Source organism: Mustela putorius, unplaced genomic scaffold, assembly GCF_011764305.1.
Source record: "Mustela putorius furo isolate JIRA1106 unplaced genomic scaffold, ASM1176430v1.1 tig00000242_pilon_pilon_pilon, whole genome shotgun sequence".
Lineage (NCBI taxonomy): Eukaryota > Metazoa > Chordata > Mammalia > Carnivora > Mustelidae > Mustela > Mustela putorius.
Window position 1 is genome coordinate 7,385,208 of NW_025421325.1, and position 20,803 is coordinate 7,406,010.

Here is a 20,803-nt window from a genome sequence, read left to right on the forward strand (position 1 = left end):
AATGGTTTTTTTCATCTTCACAACTCGGAAGGAGAGAGGCCAAGATGGTAGAGGCAACTTACTGGTGGAAAATCTGAAAAGTCACCAGGTCTCACCTCTGTATGATCTGCAATCTTCAGGCCAGCTTTCTCAACTCCAGCTTGTGTCTCCTAATTCCTACTGGACAGGTCACAGGTAGCTCTTGCAAGCAAATTAACTTTGAGGCAACACTTTTTCAGCATCTAGCCAAGAGTCTTGCATCAAAAAGATTCCTGTAAATGTATGTGATTGTTTGTTTTTTACACTTTCTCATTTTTATCACTTTCCTTGAGGACCTTATGCCACACAGGCATCTTTCTGGGGGAACAGATGATTGTCCCTAACCAAAAGACCAGATGATGTCAAGGAGACACACTCCTCACATAAAATTTTACAACAGTACAGCCAAGGGGAGGAATGCCCAGCACACAGTGAAGAACACATCTCCTGGTGAGACAAGATTTTGCTAAGTTGCATACTTTGGTGAAAGGCCCTCAGGAACACAAAGCTGTATCAGACTCAAGAATACCTCATATATGCAATCAAATATGGAAATGAAATAATATATGTAAAAGTGCTTTGTAAGCTACGAACAGCCAAGGGCCAATAAATCCCTCCTATTATGACGTGACTATTACAAAAGCACAAATCTGAGGAATAGGTAGTTGTATGGTTTGAAAAGACCTGGTCTGGACAGAAGTGAACTTCAGTAACAGGAAGGAAAGAGGGGAGAACTTTCAGAGGATATAAGAGAAAGGCTAAGCAACAAAGCAATAAATGGTGAGGGGGGGGGTAAAGAGCTCCAAATTAGCAAACTCCCACTCATTTCAAAAGACATGTCTTCAACGTCAGGCATGGGTCTATGTCTTGGGATATATGGCCAAAGAAAGCCAATACTAATACAGCCAAAGATCCCTGTACTTCGCGGAGGTCTACATTCTTACTCAGGGAGAAAGTCAATGAACAATACACATTTAGCAAATTCTAGTATGTTAGAAGACACATGCAGGGAAGCAGGCTAAGGAGGATGGACAGTATAGAGGGTTTCCAATATTTTAAGCTTAAAAGATGAGCCAAAAAACAGGAAGAGGTCTGATTTCGAATGGTGTTGCTCAAGAACGACATCCAATTACAGGAAAAATGAGGAAAATGATACTCTGTATGAATTAAATTTGCGTAAAATTTGATAAATACAAATTGCTGAGGAACATATAGCTCATTTTCAAATTTCTTCTCCTTCCCCCTTGTTCAAAATTATTGACAAAAATGTACTACCTAGGATATTTACAGAGGAAGATATAAAAGACTTAACCAGAAGCAGAGCAAAGGGAATTCTAAGAGACAAGAGCAAAGCAAAAGACCACAAGAGTAGCTGCAAATCAGCATCTCGGGAATGGGCTAATTCATCAGGACTTTGGTACTCAGTTTTGTTCTTAGGAAAAGCTGGCTCTAGGTCAAGGATTATATATAGGTTTCATTTCTGGTACCAACCCCAAACAACTGGCAGAGTGTCCCTGCACCACTACATTGATGAAGACTTCTGGGTCCTGCTGAAAATGAATTCCACGTTTCTTGCACAGGCTCAAGACAGAGTGTGGGCATGCAAGCCCCGCACTGGCCTTTCCTTCCCTAAGTAGATCTTGGTGCTTAAAAAAAAAAAAAAAAAAAAAAATCAATAAACATTCACCAGCCCCCTACTAAGTGAAAGGTAACATCAAGAACAGTGGAGAATTTGGAAGCATAGAGCTTGGTTCAGATCCTAAAGGAGTTTATAATCTAGAAGAAGGTCAAACATCTAAAAGATAACATTAGAAGGCATCAAATGCCTAAGTTTGTAAGATTTCAGGCCAGAGATTCGCATGCCAAGAAATTGCTATAGCAAGAGATAGCCAAGAAAGGCCTAATGGAGGACAAAGACTCTGAACTGGGCTTGAAGAATGCACATCGCTGAAATAACTAGAAAGAGGTAGGGCTACTCCCAGGAGAGCTGGACCAAAAAGAAGTAGTAGGATGTGTTCAGGAATGAGAACAGGCCAGTGTAGTGACCAGAGCACAGCACCTGCACCAGATCATAGATGGATGCCTCATGTATCACTCGGTATTCTCTGGAGAAACAGAACCAGTAGGAGATTTTACACACACACACACCAGACAGAGATATTTATCATAAGGCATTGGTTCATGCAATTATGAGGGCTGAGAAGCTTCACAATCAGTCAGCAAGTCAGCACTGTCAGCAAGCAGGAGTGCCAATAATATAGCTCAAGTTCAAGTCCAAGTTTGAGTCTAAAGGCAGAGAAGATTGACAGCCTAGCTCAAAGACAGGCAGACGAACAGTGTGAATTCTTCCTTACTCGGTCTTTTTGTTCAATTCAGGTCTTCAACAGTTGAATGAGATCCACCCACAATGACAAAGGCAATCTATTTTACTCAGTATACCACTTCAAATGTTAATCTCATCTAGAAACACCCTCACAGACATGCCCAGAATACTGTTTAACCAAATACCTGGGCCGATCAAGTTGGCACATAAAATTAATCATCCCACTTTGAGTTGAATCATTACCAGTAGATTACAAAGGACCATGATCAGTGACATGGGCAAAGCTGTATTTTATAAAATCAAACTGAAAATGGTATGGAAATGGAGTAGAGAAAGAAAAACTGGAAACACAAACAAGATAAAAAATATAATAATTGGGGCGCCTGGGTGGCTCAGTGGGTTAAAGCCTCTGCCTTCTGCTCAGGTCATGATCCCAGGGTCCTGGGATCCAGCCCCACATCAGGCTCTCTGCTCAGCAGGGAGTCTGCTTCTCCCTCTCTCTTTCTGCCTGTTGCTCTGCCTACTTGTAATCTCTGTCAAACAAATAAATAAAATCTTTAAAAAAAAATATATATATATATATAATAATTGATCGTGTGATAGTAAGAGGTAGATCATCAACAAACACACACATGCAGAATTCGATTTGATATAAGGTATTCTGCTACATGATTAAAACGCAGAGTTACTCTTAAGTGCCACCCAACAGTTCAATTTGAGTTCTGGATCCAAATATAGACCTCTCCAACAGGAAATGGAGAAGCAAGCCTAAGGTCCCAAAGTTCAGCAAGGAAGATGCAGATTTATAAATTATCCACATAAGGAAGACAGCCCAGTTGAGAGTTTGCCCCAGGCAAGCCTATATGGACAAGCTCTGAAGACAGTTGGGCTTGAGTCAGGAAGCCTCACCAAACCTACTCATTTTGTGATTCACTATGAAGGAATGACCACTCCTCAGTGACAGACTAATCCTAGAACATGATCAAGAGGTAGGATTACTTTAAGGGAAGAAAAGAGAGGCAGCAACACAACCAGGCCCCAGACCTAAACACAAGTTACAAGCAGATTCATCCAGAGCTCCAGGATCTGCCTCTCAAAAAGGACATGCAAGGTCCTGAATGGTCACACAGTGGAGAAGTACTAGGAGAAAACTCAGAAAAGGTCAAACTTAATCAAGCTGATAAGAAATTTGCATTAAATAGTGTTCTCTGAGGCAAATCAGGGCCAACAAGTCCCATTGCCAGATTTTTTCACATGCGTTTAAATGTCTATGTCTTGCTTAAAATAAGCGAAATGTCAACATTTTGTAATACACACAAATAGGAGAGATTTTAAACACTCAACTTAAAAAACTGACTTCATGTTACAGAATAGACGGTAAGCAAGAATACATTAGACAAGCTGTATCTCCCCACAAGAAGATCAAAATAAGAGCATACACAAACTATAAAGTACTCCATGTCCTAAGAAGTCGTTTTTGGTGGGGGTTTTTTGTTGTTTTGTTTTTCCAGATTTTATTTATTTATTTATTTGACACAGAGAGAGAGCTCACAAGTAGGCAGAGAGGCTGGCGGGGGAGGGGGGCGAGGGGGCGGGGGGTGGGGGGAGCAGGCTCCTTGCTGAGCCAAGAGCTGGATGTGGGGCTCCATCCCAGGACCCTGGGATCATGACCTGAGCTGAAGGCAAAAGGTTTAACCCACTGAGCCACCCAGGCGCCCCCTAAAGGCATTTATAAAATACAACTTATATCACCATATACTTACACATGAATACATGTATGTGTATATATATGTAAACATATGTGTGTACATACAGACTTGTTTTTTTCTATACTCATTTTGATACATTACAAAGAAATCCTAAAATGGATGAACTCCAGATACAAATTTCATGAACACAAACCAAACAGAAAACACTCATTTTGGGGAATGACATATAATCCTCTCATTTAATGGTTATGAACAAAGCTTGGACTCAACAAAAATATTAATCTATTCTCTAAGATAGTCAATAAAAACTTTGCCACATGAATTCCTGAAATGTTCGTGCTTCAATGACCCTGAATCATGAAACTTAGCCAAAGCATCTTATTTCATATTTTTGCACACATTTAACAAAAGTAAAATCCACTCCTGGTACTTTCTATAAACCTGAAGATCTTAAAATTGATCCATTACCAGTATTTCAACAAAGGTAAATTAACGATACAAGAAGAGCTAAAATACACTCACTCTGTTACTCTGCGAAACCTAGTGGATTCTCTGAACTCCTTAAAGGCATGTCCTAGAATAATGTTCTTAAGAAAATGTTTGGGGAAAAAAAAATGCTCCATAAAAACTAATTAGCAGCTCGTCCACCAACTGGAGAGTATTTTTATAGCTGTTATCAATTACTACCTTCTCTTGGGGAAAATATTAAAACCAAAAAGAACCGGAAATGAGGATATACTCACCTAAAAGCTCAGAGCCTCTGCTACTATGACCTCGTGGTACACTGTATGATCACGTATTAATCGTTTCTATCTTCGGTCTTACACATTAAGAAAAAAGGTACTAATATAATTTTCAATGGTGGAACCTGTTACAGGAAGTATAAATTAGAGAAATTTAATATCTTCTTGTCTTTGACTTTCACAAAACTTTCCTACAGAAAACACTCACACAGGCCTACTTTAAGAATGTTCTCTAAAACACTGTACTTAATATAGAAAAATGGGAAACAACCCAAATTTCCAACAATAAGAAACTGTTTAAATAACCTGTGATGTGGGGCAGGTACTCCACAGTGGCTCAGTCATTAAGCATCTGCCTTTGGCTTAGGTCATGATCCTGGGATCCTAGGTCCTGGGATGGAGCCCTGCATTGGGCTCCCCGCTTGGCTGGCAGCCTGCTTCTTCTCCCTCTCCCACTGCCCCTGCTTATGTTCCCTCTCTCACTGTGTCTCTCTCTGTCAAATGAATAAATAACATCTTAAAAAAAAAAAAAAGGAGGCTTTCATCCTGAGCTTTAAATAAACAAATAAATAAATAAATAAATAACCTGTGATGTAATATTATAAAGTCAGAATGCTCTGTATGTATGGTCATGGAAACACTCTTAAAATCTATTAAGCTAAGGGCGCCTGGGTGGCTCAGTGGGTTAAGCCTCTGCCTTCAGCTCAGGTCATGATCCCAGGGGCCTGGGATCGAGTCCCGCATCGGGCTCTCTGCTCAGCAGGGAGCCTGCTTCTCCTCATCTCTCTCTCTGTCTGTCTCTCTGCCTATTTGTGATCTCTCTCTCTGTCAAATAAATAAATAAAATCTATAAAAAAAAAAAAAAAAAAAAATCTATTAAGCTAAAAAGAAAAACCAAGTTGAAAGCTGTTTACAGTAATATTGTAATATGGAGATAAATTTTGAGGAAAAACCATACAGCAGTTTCTCCAGAATACAAGATTACAGTACACTTTAAATTTCAACATAACATATTTCTATAATATTTGAATGCTGAATAATATGTATTATGTGTATAATCAGAAAAATTTTCACTTTAGGTTATTGATCTACTTCAAGGGGAGTAGGAGAAAAACTTAGGATAAAGAGAAAAGGTAGGGTGTTAAAAACTTTTTTTTTTTTTTAAGATTTGTTTATTTACTTTAGAGAGAGAGAACATGAGCAGGAGGGGCAGAGGGAGAAAGAATCTGAAACCACTCAGAGCACAGTGAGCTGAGCCCCACATGGGGCTCTGTCTCATGAGCCCAAGATCACGCCCTGAGCTGAAACCAAGAGTTGGACGTTCAACCAACTGCGACACCCAAAAGCCCCAAAACTTTCCTAGAATTGCTCTAAAATAATATCCATCTCTCCCTCTCTTTTAGAAAAGTTATACTCTTATTCTTAGAACTTCAATATTAAGCAATACACATAGATACTGGAAAAGCCCTCTGAGCATCTCCTGTTAGTCACAGCTTCTCAGGATAAAAGTTTAGCCCAAATTTCAGTATTTATCAGATTCAACTGGATTCCTAAACAGTTGCAGACAAACTGCATTGTGTCTTTAATTCTAATTAAAAGTTATTACAGAATTAACAAAAAAGGTTCAGAGTCTTCAGACTCTAAAGATATTTGAAGGTTTTTCTTCATGGAAATACGAGGAGTTAGAGATAACTACTCTTGAATCAGCAGCTCCATAACCCATTCAAACTCTATAAAAACTAGATAAAAACAGAAAAGAGAATTGTCTAGAAAGGTAGCTCAGAAATAACAAGTATGGGGAAATTTTCCACCTGCCTGGAGCAGGGTATGAACTCACACTAGAAATTTGTCTCCACAGTCATGGAACCTTGACAAACATGTGAACTCCCATACCTCAATTTCCTCACCCGCAAAATGAAAAAACAGGGCAGAAACCATCTCTATAGTCCTTTCAGCTCTAAAATTCTGAAAACACACCCTTACCCTATCCTGGCCAAAGGATTTCTTTTAATTATATACCTGCAGACATCATAGAATACAAGGGTTAGAGTTGTAAGGTACATGGCCAAAAACAGCAGACTTCTGCATGGCTCCTTTCCATCCCTGAATTCCATTCCCCAAAAGCAGCTCCTTCAACTTTTGAAGAGGTTTCTTCTGGTAATTACTTCCACATTGGTAAATCACACACTTACGTTAGTGTTTCCTAATTTTTTTTTTAATTTTAGACAACACCAAAAGTTCTTTTCTCAATTATTGCAGCATTTATTCACCCATCCCATGTCCCCAGGTAAAGCCACACTGTTGAGATGCAAACAATTTAAAAATTACATATACAGGGGCGCCTGGGTGGCTCAGTGGGTTAAAGCCTCTGCCTTTGGCTCAGGTCATGATCCCAGGGTCCTGGGAGCCTGCTTCCTCCTCTCTCTCTGCCTGCGTCTCTGTCTACTTGTGATCTCTGTCTGTCAAATAAATAAATAAAATCTTTTTTAAAAAAAATTACATGTACATATATGTATGTATATATTTACATACTGTCCTGTCCCCAGGGAGGTCATGTTTTGGTTAATAAATAAAATGTCATTTCACATCCAAACAATTCACAAAATGTAGTAGGCAAAAAAATAAAAGCTTGGCCTCTGGATTAGAAATCCTGGATTTGGGTCTGAGTCCACCATATACAGGACAAAGAGCAGGAAAATATGAAAATGTGTTAAGAAAGCCTAACTCAAAATTGGATTTGGGAAGCCATGAGAGGAGGGCTCTGATACATGTACCACGTGTGACCACACTTGTGGTCACAGCTTGGGTAGTCCAGAAGGAGGAAGGTTTGCTCTCAGCCCAGCAATACAGCCAATGAGAAGCCACCACCACTTTAAACTCTCATTTTCCTCTAGTGAACTTTTGTTCAAAACAAAACCCCTCCCAACTTCCTCCTTTCCTCTGTAGGAAAAGAGGCTCAGTTGGTTAAGTGCCCACCTCTTGATTTTGGTTCAAGTCATGATCCCAGGGTTCTGAGATCAAGCCCCGAGTTGGGCTCTGCGCTATGATTCTCCCACCCTCTCTCTCTCTACCCCACCACAGCCTAAAAAAGAAAAAAAAAAAAAGGACATTCTCCTCCTTTGTTCTCTGGACCTGCCTATGGTTCACCATAGTTTGCTTGTCCCAAATTGCAATTTTTCTGCTATTCGCATATAAGCTCAATTTTGCTGGCTGAATAGTTTACAATTTTTCTTTTAAAAGGTTGACATCTCGGGACGCCTGGGTGGCTCAGTTGGTTAAAAGGTTGACATCTCATGGTGTCAGAAGTGGGAACTGAAGGAGACCCCCCAGAACTATGTGTGGAACACACGTGAGCCCCTGGTACTCTCCACTTCCAAGAGTTGTCTTCTTCCTTTCAATTCAGTAAGTCTCCTCCTGGATTCAATCTCCCTTCATTGGGTTGACCTGATTTTATTCAGGATCTGTTTTCTTTTTTTTTCCTTAAGATTTTATTTATTTGACAGAGAGAAAGAGCGAGCAAGCACACAAGCAGGGGGAGTAGGAGGCAGAGGGAGAAGCAGAAACCCTGCAAAGCAGGGAACCCAATGCAGGACTCGATCCCAGAACCCCGAGATCACAACCTGAGCTGAAGGCAGACACTTAACCTACTGACCCATCCAGGTACCACCAGGATCTGTTTTCTTAAAGGCAACTTTTTGGTGAGTACTCATTTGTTTTCTGAACCTCTGGCTTTATTTTGTTTTTAAGATTGATTTATTTGAGAAAGAGGGGGAAAGAGAAAGAGAGAGTAGGGGGAGGAGCAGAGGGAGAGAATCTTTCAGATTCCTCACTGAGGGCAGAGCCTGACACAGGTCTCCATCCCATTACCCATGAGATCATGACCTGAGCCAAAACCAAGAGTGGGCCACTTAACCAACTGAACCACTGGGGGCGGGGGGGGGGGGTCCCTGAACCTTGGGTTTTGAAGTATGGAATCTGAATCCTCTAAATTCTCTTAAGAACTCCTCCTTCTGTGACCCTGATTGGTTTTATGTTCAAAAACTACAGTCCTTCCTCATGAGCATTCTTAACTAAATGGACCAACTTATCCAAAGATAATTTAGATCTCCAAGAGCCATTATGAGGAACTTTCAACCTCCCCTTACCTGCTTTTTTCACAACCAAATTAGAAGACTGCAGCTCTAAAATTAAATACACTGAATGGAATTCCTATTTTCGTTAGTAACTGGAGGCTTCCAAACATATCCAAGATTCTAAAATCGCCTGTTTACAAATACCATTTCTAAATTAACAGAGGTGAACACAAACAATGGAAAGAAGACAAGAATGCTTCTGAGGCCTTTTTCCCCTCCCCTGTCCTCTTCGTCTCCAGTGCTGGCTTCCCCTTTCCCTTCGGTACTGTCTTTATCTCCTCTATACCCTCCACTTTCCTAATTCCAATCCCTTCATCACTTCCCTATTTCTCCAATCCTCTCCCTACTCCCTCCTCCCACAAACCTATTAATGCCTGATTTAAAATCAGACCCTCTGGGGCTCCAAATGTGAAGCCCTTAATTTCTAATGTTCCCTGGACTAAAGCTGAACTATGAGCCATGGTCAAAGATTTTCCCAAAGTAACCAAGGATCCCCACGGATTTGTTGAGGAATTTCATATGGTCAGACTTAACAACCTGGCTCCTCTGACTTCATTAGCTAAGCGATATGCTTGTCAGTGAAGGCCAAACCCAAAACTGGATGAATCTGCCAAGTGGAATGATCCCTAAAAGTCTTTAGAATTATAACCTGGTGCCTAATTGTCAGGGAATAACCAAACTACTTCATTTGGCAGTTACTAGGACTTTCCTAAGTCAATTGGAATAAGATCCAGGCTTATATCCAGAAGTCCAATGAGCCCACACATGATTACAGCCAACTCCAAATTGTTTTTAAAGAAAATTCTGATCTTTCTTTGGATGTTAAATCCACTCAGGTAGGCTTTAAGTCTGTTCATTAATAGGCTGAACTGGGATGTTTCTCTTCTACTAAAAGGACAAGGATGAAATGGAAATCTGTATCAACTCCAGATTTAGGAAATTTAGTGATCTAGCTCCCATGCCCAAGATGATTCAACTAAAAAGAAAAACCACTGAAACTCTTATTTTTCAACCCCAACAAATGGAGGCCTCTAAACAAAACCAAAAGCTTCCTGATCTCTACCATTATTGCAAAAAGCCGGGACACTACAGAAAAGACTGCTAGAAACTTAAATGTTCCAGGTGCCTTCAGCCCTCTAACCACACTTTCCAGTGTCCTCCTAATCCCGAATGACAGGACTCTAGGAACTCTAAGGGCTTTTACCAATCCTTCATCAACTTGGAGAAACCACTCTCCAGATTCAGAACCAATCTTTCTCTGTCCTTCCCAACACCAGAGCTATACTCTCAGTGCTCATCCCATTAAACAGCCCCTGCCTCTAAGTACTAAAGGAGTTCAAACAGTGGGGCTCTCTAGTAAGCCTCAACAGGTTCCTATCTCTACCCCTAACCCTTTGCTTAGACCCTTTAAGGGACCCTTTTCTCTTTAAGAGCCACCCTTTTCTCCTTAGTTCCCCCACCACGACTCATTTTTTGAGCCAAGGTTTCTTAGAAAAATGTGCTGGAATTTCTTTCTCCTGAAAAGGGGAAACATTTCTAGAATTTGGAAACAGCGACCAAAATAGCCAACTAAGTGACTCAAATGACCCTTTAACATCTTTTATTTGCTCCATCCCTGGCAGCATTGGGGCTAATACCATGACACTATCTGTCCCTATTAGATCAGCTACCATCCCCCTTATAGGCAAAATCCTCTACTACTAATGACAGAATCCACAATGTATCTCCTATTAAGATCCAACCAGATCCCCCAAAACCCCTCCTCTGAATTAATCAAAACCACATAAATAAAGAGAACCTTCAAGGCATTAACTCAGTAATAGAAGACTATATATAAGGCCCAGGGTCTCATTATCCCTTATACCGTCCCTACAACACTCCTATTTTACATGGGAAGGAAGTAAATGGCCACAATGAAAGCTTGTCCATGACCTTCGAGCCATGCTGTCACCTGTTGCCCCCCCTCCCCATGCTTTATTAGCCCCCACCCCTACTGAGGGCAAATTTTTTTTTTCTGACTAATATATGGAGTGCTTTTTCTAACACCCCAATAGATAAAACAGGTCAACCCCTTCCCCCCACCTTACTTGGGAAGGAGAGCAAAACACCTGGATAGCAATGCCCCAGGGTTTCACTGAAAGCCCTTATTTCTTACAAGCTTTAAGGCCTGACCTAGATGATATCAAGTTCCCTAGAGTCTCCACTTTAATACAGTATGTGAATGACTTACTTCTCTGCAACCCTTCCCAAGCATCCTCGCAAGAAGATGGCATCTATTGCTAAAACCCCTTGCCAGGAAGAGACACCAATTCTCTAAGAAAAAAATTACAATTTGTAGAAATGCAAGTATGATATTTGGAAGATCTAACCTGAGAACAAAGACTGCATCTAGAGCCAATGGCTTTTTGGCACCCTGAACTTCCCAAAGCCCCAAATCAAACATCAGCAGCCAGACAGCTACTGCAGCAACTGGATCCCAAACTTGACCCCATGGCCCAACCCTTACACACCTTGTTAAAAACTACTAAACCAGGGCACCTGGGTGGCTCAGTGGGTTAAAGCCTCTGCCTTCGGCTCAGGTCATGATCCCAGGGTCGTGGGATCGAGCCCCGCGTCGGGCTCTCTGCTCTGCAGGGAGCCTGCTTTCTCCCCTCTCTCTGCCTGCCTCTCTGCCTACTTGTGATTTCTCTTTCTCTGTCAAATAAATAAAATCTTTAAAAATAAAAAAAAAAAAACTACTAAATCTGGCCCTATCATCTGAAAGATCCAGATAACATGACTTTTTAAAACTTAAAGTCAAAATAATAATAATAATTTTTAAAACCCAGCCCTTGGACACCCCAATTATCAACTCCCCTTCTTCCTTTCTGTATATGAAAAAGAAGGGAAAACCCTTGGAGCACTCACCTGAAACGTGGGGATGACCACCGGCCCATAGGATATTAGAGCCAACAACTAGACCCTGTAGCCTGTGGTAAACCCCATGCCTCAGAGCTATGCCTGCTACTACCCTTCTTATAAAGGCCACCAAGGAAATGGTCCTGGGATCCCCTCTGACCATCTTTGTGCCACATGCAGTTGAACTCTTAGCTCTCATCATAACCTCTTTTGGTAAACTGTCTCATTTCCTATGAAATGCCCCTCTCAAGCACCCCTTAGAGCACAGTAATTAATAATTCACCAGAGTAACCTTAGCCTTTATACAACCATAGACAGACCTTTGGAGTGGCCCACCACTTTGAAATGTCATGGCAACAACGTGGCCTCCTTGATTCCGGCAGAGACAAAATTAAAAACAGACTGTTTTTCCCCAAGAAATTATTGGATACCATGCACTTACCTGCTGCTTTGGTTATGACTACGAGCCCAGGGCATTCTAAGCTTGACTCTCAGAAAGCTAAAGGATAGCACCTTGCTATCATTTCTGCAAAGTATGGTGACCTCCAAGGGTCCAAAAGGCACACCTCTGTTGTGGTCCAAAGGAACTTACCTCCAGAATATAATGTGGAGATATTGACTAGAGACGGGCAACAATCAGTACCAGAAAGGAAAGATAATACTGGCAATCAGATGGTTGTCCGAAGCATACCAAGAGAAACCTCTTGTTTGGACCACAAAAGAAGCCGGTCCTACCAGAAATTCTAAAACTCCCACTTTTCACCACTGTACATGCATTAAACCACTGGCCTATAAATAAAACGATAATGTTTATGAATCATTACTGGTAGGGAAATATTAACAAGGCTTCAGAAAGTATTTAACTTAACTTGTCCCACCCGCCCAAAAGAAAATCCTGGGAAACCTGTCCGCACAGCTCCTGGGCACTTTAAATTGCCTGAAGAATCATTCAAGTTTGGAAAATGGACTCTATTCAGCTTCTCCTATCTCATGAATATACATAAGTTTTGGTAATCATCTGTATCCTTTTCCACTGGGTCCAAGCCTTTCCAGGAAGACAAGCTACTGCCTCTTCAGAAGCTAAAATCCTACTGGAAAAGATCATCCACATATAGCAAACCCCTCTTGATCTCCGCAGCAAAAAGGGAGCTCATTCTACTGGCCAAATATTATGGCAAGTCTGTGCTGTTTAGCCAGTTTTATAGCATTTTCACTGTGCTTATCATCCTCGGTCTTCAGGATAAGTCAAATGAACCAACAACAGACATCAAAACTCAACTGGCAGGCACCTGCCTGGGTGGCTCAGTCGGTTATGCGTTTGTCTTCGGCTCAGATCATGATCCAGGATCCTGGGATCAAGCTCCATGTCAGGCTCTCTGCTCACCAGGGAGTTTTCTTTTCCCTCTACCCCACCCCCTTGCTTGCTTGTGATCTTCTCTCACTTTTTTCTTTTCTAATAAAGAAATAAAATCCTTAAAAAACAAAAACAAAAACAAAAAAAACACCCTCAACTGGCAAAATTTGTGGCAACTCTCCAAATATCTTCTTGCTGGTTGATTCTTCTAAAATCTCAGATTCAACCCCTTCGGAACTCATAAACTCTCACCCTTTGAGAACTTTCCAGAGGCCCTGTAAATCTAGCTTCCACCTCTTTTTACCTGCACTTAATAAATGGAGATACACTTCAGTATTACAAATGTCTAATTATATGCCTTGAAAATAATCACGCTCTGGTAGAGCAATCTTTTCACAGTGCACTCCCAGGAGATGAAGACCTCAAACACCACACCCTGCAAACTGGGAATTTTGTTTACTGGAAAAGACCTCTCCAAAAAGATTCTTTTCAAACATGCTGGAGAGGCCCTGATCAAGTGTTACTGACCAATCCTTGTGCAGCCAAAATCCAAAGAGTGGACTCTTGGATCTGTGTGTCTCATATAAAGAAAGCCCCCAAACCTGGATGGACCTGTACACCAACTGGGTGACCTCAAATTGAAGATTTCCAGGAACTGAAGCAGACAAGAGCTGAAGCAGACAGCCTTCCCCGAGATGATGGGATCAGGAAAATATTCTTTCTGCTTTTTCTGCCCCTGTTTCCTCCTTCTCTCTCCTGGAGAGACAATGCCCTCCTTCACATTCCCCAGTTCCTCCCAAAAGGGGGAAACGCTTCTAATTGTTCAGATTCTGTTGGATCTGCGCATACAGTCCTGACCCTCGAGTCTTCCTCACAATCTTCTCCTTCATCTCCACTGCAACCACTAACTCTCGCAGCACCTCTCCAGTTTCTGTGGTTTGATTCAGGTTTTCCTGTCCCTGTCTCTCCCTTGAAGTAACTCTCAATACAACTAATGGTACCCATACGGTTGCCCGTTCTCACTCCTACCTTAGGTCTGCTTGCCTTAGCAGAACAAACCCTCTCTATATGGCCTTTGAGAACAAAGTCCACAGAACAAGAGGATTTCTCCCTAACTATTCCTCAAACACCACTGACACTTTCAAGCCAACAGTCATTTCTGATTGTTCGGATTCTGTTGGATCTGCACATATAGTCCTGATTAAACCCCAATTAACAGCACTACTAGTAACCAAACCCTAGCACAAATCCTATAGGCACCATCTGATTTTACCTTTGCGGAAAACAGGCCTCTCGATGGGCCTATGAATGTTTAAGCAGCTGGCAGACTGGAGGCCAATGCTTGCTAGAATTTCTAACTGTCTCTGTGCACAACCACAATTAATCTGAGCCTCTCATTGGTCTTCCCCATTAAGTCTTCACCACTGCCTTACTCCCAGGAAGTACATAGGACTTTGGATTTGCCTCTGTTGGAAGGGCATTATCTAGGCTGCAGGCACTCAAACCAGTGAAAAAATATGAAAGCAAGCATCTGACACACATGAATAAATTCCTCTGGAGAAACAGAAACCCAAATACATACAATTAAAGAACAAGCATATTGGCTACAACAAATTCCACATCATGATCCATGGTCCTTTGATCTCTTTGGCTAATTACCTTCGGCTTTAGGGTCTTGGTTTAGGACTATTATATAATTGGGGTCATTACTCTGCTCCTCTCATTTTATATAATAATCTTTAAGCTTTGTATTTGGTGCCTATAAGCCTTTGTAGAAACAAGGTACCCAGTAAAGCAATGCTGACTGACTCAATGCATCAAGATCATCTTCAATGCTTACAACCTTGGTAAGATATAGGCTTTAGATGGGAAATGCCTGACAGCTTTCCCTTGTTACTCAAGTGTGGCCTCAACAGTTCCCAATCTGGAATCCACTTCGTTTGGCATGGGACATGACACCCAGGAAAGGTATAGAAATGTTTCAAGGTACAGAAATGTTTCTAATAAGGAACAGATGACCCAGCTCTTGATCAGTGATGCTCTTAAAGAAAGATCTTGACCAAAAGGGGGAAATGTGAAAATGCGTTAAAAAAAACCTAACACAAAATTGGAGTTGGGAAGCCATGAAAGGAGGGCTCTAACACCCATACCACTCGTGGTCACAGTCTGCACAATCCAGAAGGAAGATTTCCTCTCGGTCCAGCAACAGCAAGCTGCCCTCACCAGCAGCCAGTGAGAAGTCACCACCACTTAGAACTCTCATTTTTCCTCCAAAGAACTTTTGTTCAAAACAAATCCCTCCCAACTTCCTCATCCTTCTATAAAAGGACACCTTCCTTTGTTCTCCCAAATTGCCTTTGGTTCGCTATCATTTGCCTGTCCTGAACTTCAGTTCCTCCGCATAAAGTCAATTTTGCTGGCTGAATTACTTATCATCTCCTTTTTTTAAGCCTTTTCCTTTTAAAAGGTTGACAGACATACGTACCTAAAAGTTCCTTAATTTCTCTGAATCTCATCCGTTTTCCTATGCAGTCTAAATATAACAGCACTCACTACAAAACAGTTAAATCACAAAGCACAAATGCAGTACCTATATAAGCACTTTGCTGATCATGAAGCTCTACAGAAAGGTTACTTTCGGTATTTGTCTTTACTAAGAGATCAGATCCCTATAAATGAAATCCCTGATGTTATTGGCCACTCTTGAGCACCATTCCTCTACCGAGGCTGACTAGGAAGTTGCTGAGAGAGAGTGAAATAGATAGAAATTGGGTTCCAAGGCCAGAATCTGAGTGCCCAGTTCTTCAAAGGGCCCATAGATTGCCCTATGAAACATGTGTACACAGAATAAAGATCAAGCACCTAAACGTGGATCTGAGAAAGCAATTTTGTTTTATATTGGCAGGAAGAGGAAGCTTCCTTATCAAAATTTTATTTTAGGTAATACGAGAACAAAATCTCAAAAGTCACTCCTCAGGCAATCCTTGTTTCTTCTCACTTGTGCCTCTCTATTTCTACATAATTTGTTTGCACATCTGCTTTTTGATTTGCAGGCATTACCTATTGGCTTCCTACGAACTGTGTAGAGAAAGTGTGCAGAGCCAAACTTGGGATGTTGTCATGCAAAACTGCCCAGTGATGCATTATTCCCAACAGTCCTTTGATTTCTAGTCTTTTACAAGCAATATGACCTATAGTGTCTCTGTGTAGAGGCAAGAAGGAAGCCAGCTGGGCAACTGGGCCTAAACTATGAGACCACTCTAAACCTGTCTCTGAATCTAGTTCACTGAAGCTGGGTTTCTTTTGCCCTTTTCACCCAACCCACACAATTTAATCCTGTTCCGAAAGCGATAGGACAAGCGAAAAATGGGACCCCAAACTTAATGCATTTCAAGATAAGCACAGGCACAATTCTTATGAGCTCCGTACAAAGGGATTAGCTGCAGCTAAAAGAAACCAGCTTTTAATTATCTGAAAAGTTATCTAAAGCCAACAAGTATGCAGCATTAAAATTTATGGACTGGATCTCCTGTATAATGTCTGTCCGGAGGTGAAACACTAATGTTCTACAAATGTAGACTTCAGATGGGGTATGATAGGTTTGGGCTGGGACAACAGCCTGTCTAGTGCCAAGTGTACAAGTGAACTGGAGGTCAGGCAGGTAACCCCACCAAGCAGGCATGGTACATTAAGGAGAGGAAATCTTTTCTGCCATTAACCAACAGGATAAAGGTGATTAAGCAGGAATTATTTTTCAGTGACCTACATAATTTCATCAGGGCTGCTGTGGCTATTAACAGAGAGCAGATGACTTCCTAATAAGATGAATTTGATAGCAGAGCCCTTCCAGAGAAGCCTGCGAGTGGACCCAATCCGTAGGCTTACTACTACTCCTCGGGGTTCTCTCCTGTTTGGGGTTCCTTCCTCCAACCGGGATATTTCCCGTCACTGGACGGCGGAGGCTGCAGTCCTCGCTGAATGGTGGAAGATGGATCAGTTAAGACTCGATGGGATCCAGGTGGATAAAACAAAGCTCACGTGATTCCCAAAGTTCCAAGCAAACAAAACTACACCTGCTACCAACACCTCTCCAAGGCCGGGCTTGAACTAGGACCGCTGCTAGTTCCATTCCCCAGCAGAAACAGGGTTAACAAGGAAGCTTTGTTGGAGTCAGGGCGGGGGAAAGACGGACAGACACGCAGGCACACCGTCAATAACAACCACCAGGACTTGAACGCGGTTTCATTACAGACCTTATGAAATTGAGCAACAGCCACCCAACGAGTCCGCCCTTACACCAGGAGAGAACTGCAAACCTCAGAGTGGCCTCACCTCCGTCTCCTGCGTAAGGGCGAGGTGGCTTGGAGAGGAAAACTGAGCCCTAGATCTCTCCGCTTCTGGCGTCCCTCCCGTAGGACCCCCGCTCTCTGGCCTCAGGGCCCCAGGAACGAGGTGGAGAGTCCCGCTGACATCTTTCTCCGTCAAAACAAGCCGGCTCTCTCTCCCCCGGGGTCAGTCACCGAGTAACGCCCGGTCCCGCAGCTCTGGCAGCCGCCGTGCTGCGACCCCACGCAGCGATCTTGTTGGTGATTTTCCCAGCGCAACCCCCATCCCAATACCTGCCCCTCCAGCCTAGTCGGGAGGAATGCAAGGAAAGGACCCGTCTGCTCTCCCCCTCCCTTAAGCCCCTAAATTAAAAGAATCCCTCAAGCGCAAAGCAGGATGCCACGTACCTGTCCGCGGACCCGGCTCCTCCTCCCTCCAAGTGCGGGACTCTCCGGACAAGTATCCCCAAACAGCCGGGAAAGTTTGTGCCGCCGTCCTGGGGACGCGCGCCCCCGAGCCGCCACCCGCGCCGGGCACCGGGTGGTGTGGGGAGCCGGCTCCTCCCCGCCCGGCTCCAACTCCACAAACAGCCAGGCCCCCGGAAGAAAGTAGGAGGAGGGAGAAGGTTGGAGCGCAACTTTTCGACCGTGCGTCAGCGGGTGGCAAAGCCGCGCGGCTCCGGGACTCGGCACCACTCCCCGCTCCCGACTCTGCCCTTGGGAGCGCGGGCGGGGCGAGCCGAGGAGGGGCGGGGCCCAACCTGCGCGAGGGCCCAGGGGAGCGCGCGGCCCGGCCCTGGCCCGGCCGCCGCCAGCCCCGCCCCCCCCCCGCCCCTGCCCCGGGGACGCGCGGCCGCCAGGTGCGCGGGGGCTCTGGCTCCGCCGCGCGGCCGCCTGGCACCGGTTTCCAGGGTGAAGGGGGAGGAGCTTCGGAGGGAAACTTTCCACCGAAACTTAACCCGGCGGCGTGAAGGACACCCCGCCTTTGGGGGCTCGTCTTTGGCCGCAACTGCACCCTTTCGCGCACAGCCGCGCTCACACTCCCCAACCAATCGAGAACATAAATCGGCACTTAAGAACTCGGGTCCTGTGCAGTGGAGGAAGTCGCGACTCCAGGCGTCACGGACGTTTTCGATGTCTCTCTTCCCAGAGATCTCACGGCGGCCGGCGCCACCCTCTCCCCACTCCAGTTTCTCCCCAGTCCAGCCTTTCTTTTTGTCCCTGAGGTTTGAATTTTATAAAATGCTAATACTATCCCAAGAGACCTGAATCAAATGATGGGACCATTCCCCTGTTACTCTACAGGCATATTCTACTGAAGTGGGCAGGGGGAGATTTGCCCTGGGCAGACCTAATGTATCAGGGTTTGGGGGAGCGAGGCAAGGTGGGGAGATGGGTTGTGAGGGGGGTGTTGCTTTTTTTTTTTTAAGATGAGTCAATATTGTTGCAGTTGTGAGTGTATGTGTGCGTGACACACGTTCACTGTCAAACACCCCCACCCCCCGTCACCATGAGGGCTTCTTAATTTGGACAGTTCTACAGCAAAAAGGAACCATCCCCAACTCAGAGGACTCCCCGGAAAATGGGACAGAAGGTTCAGAACCCATTCCCCATCCCCCTCCTTTACCGCACCCCCACCCCTACCACTTGGGTTGGGTTAGAAGGGTTAGTCTTTGGCATTGCCTGAGTAGCAACAGCCTTCCCAGAGCCCAGACCTCCACCCCGGACAGCCGGGCCCCTCCTTTGCCAGCTGCCCTTCATTAGACACTTGGGTCTGTGCCCACTGCCAAACTGGGAAGGGCCGCCTTCCCCATTCCTCCATCTCCCACACCTCCCTGCGTGCTTGGGCAGCATAGTCAATGCTTTGCTTTCTGGACTTTAAAGCCAGGAGAAGGAATCAAATTCTTGGGCAGAGGCCTTCTTGGCATTTTCAGAGCCCTGTGGTTGGCGTGGTTGAAACTTGAGGTAAGCCCAAACCTGAGCAGGTTGGGCCACACCAGGGCTTACAAAGGCGGATGTGGAGATATTTTCCACCTCAGCAGCATCCTGCTGGCACCTTACCAAACTCTCCTTTGGAGGAAGCATCTTCTTCCCCTCATTCTCAATGAATTGCATCCAGAGATAACTAAAATCAGGTATATCTGGTTTCAAGTTCTCTCTTGCAGCCATGGTAATGGGATGATGGGAATTTCACACTTCTTTCTAAGGCTACCACTCTGCTGTGGTTCCTGGAGGGCAGCAGGAACAAGGGTTAAACGTGCCGCGATTCCTCTCAGTTTTCACCACCTGTAACAAGAGCAGACAGGTGTCTCTTAAGTAGAAAGAGAAGCAGAAAGTAGAGAAGAGGAAGTTCTGCATAGCAGGTACCCTTGTCCTGCTCTCATGAGGGGGACATGGGGGGATCCTTCACTTATGCAACCACTATTTAGTGCTTTTGGCATGCTACCTAGACATTCTTCTAGGTTTTGGGGTCAGAGGCGAGAACCAACACATAAAAATTCTAGGCCTAATGGAGCTTACCTTCCAGATGGGAGAGACAGATGATAAACTTGTGGACTGACAAATGATTAGAAATGCTAGGGGAGAAAAATTAGACAGGGAGGAGACCAAAGTAGGACAGGTGCGCTTTTAAATAAGATGATCAAGGAACACCTCTGGAGGAGGTGACATTAAGCAAAGGCCTGGAGGAGGTTAAGGAGCAAGATATCCCAACAGGCAACTTTCAAAACAGAAAGCACAGCAAGTACAAAAACCCTGAGGCAGGAATATGCCTGAGTGCACCAAGAACAGCAAAGAGACCAGAGTGGCAGAATGGAGAAGGTAAAGACAGGGAAGAGGAAGGGGGGAGGGGTACAATTCTGGTGAAGCTTTTACTCTGAGTGAGTTGGGAGCCATTAGAGGCTTTAGGGTAGAAAAGTGAGGTCTTCTGACACACAGCACCACTTTGACTGCTAGGCTGAGTATAGACAGTACTGGGTAGCAGAGACCAATTAGAAGGCTATTGAAATAATCCAAGAGCAAGAGGATGGGACTTTGAGCTGGAAGATAGGGATGGAGGAGATAAACTAACAGGGACTCCTCACAGATTGAATATGAAGTATGAAGAAAGGAAGACTGAGGTTTTTGGCCTGGGCAGCTGGAAGTATGGAATGCCGGAGCAAAGGAGAAGACTTCTAAAAAAGCAGGTTGGGGTTAAAAATCAAGAAGGCCAAAGAGAAAACAGGAAAGGACACATAATTTGAACAACTCTCAGTTCTCTCGGTTTATAGATGAAGAAAATATCTCCTTCATTAGGGTTGT

General features: G+C 43.8%; 1 protein-coding gene across 4 annotated transcripts in view; it reads right to left on the reverse strand.

Annotated features, from left to right (window-relative positions):
- FHIP1A (FHF complex subunit HOOK interacting protein 1A) overlaps window positions 1-18,258 on the reverse strand; it is a 235,322-nt gene extending 217,064 nt beyond the window's left edge. For 3 of the 4 annotated variants that reach the window (XM_004758060.3, XM_013059168.2, XM_004758057.3), the window contains exon 1: window positions 17,912-18,258. The gene's annotated coding sequence lies outside the window, so the exon portion shown is untranslated. Of the gene's footprint in view, window positions 1-4,793; window positions 4,919-17,911 lie in introns of all 4 variants that reach the window. The other variant, XM_013059167.2, reaches the window with a different exon arrangement.
- Window positions 18,259-20,803: the final 2,545 nt, after the last annotated feature.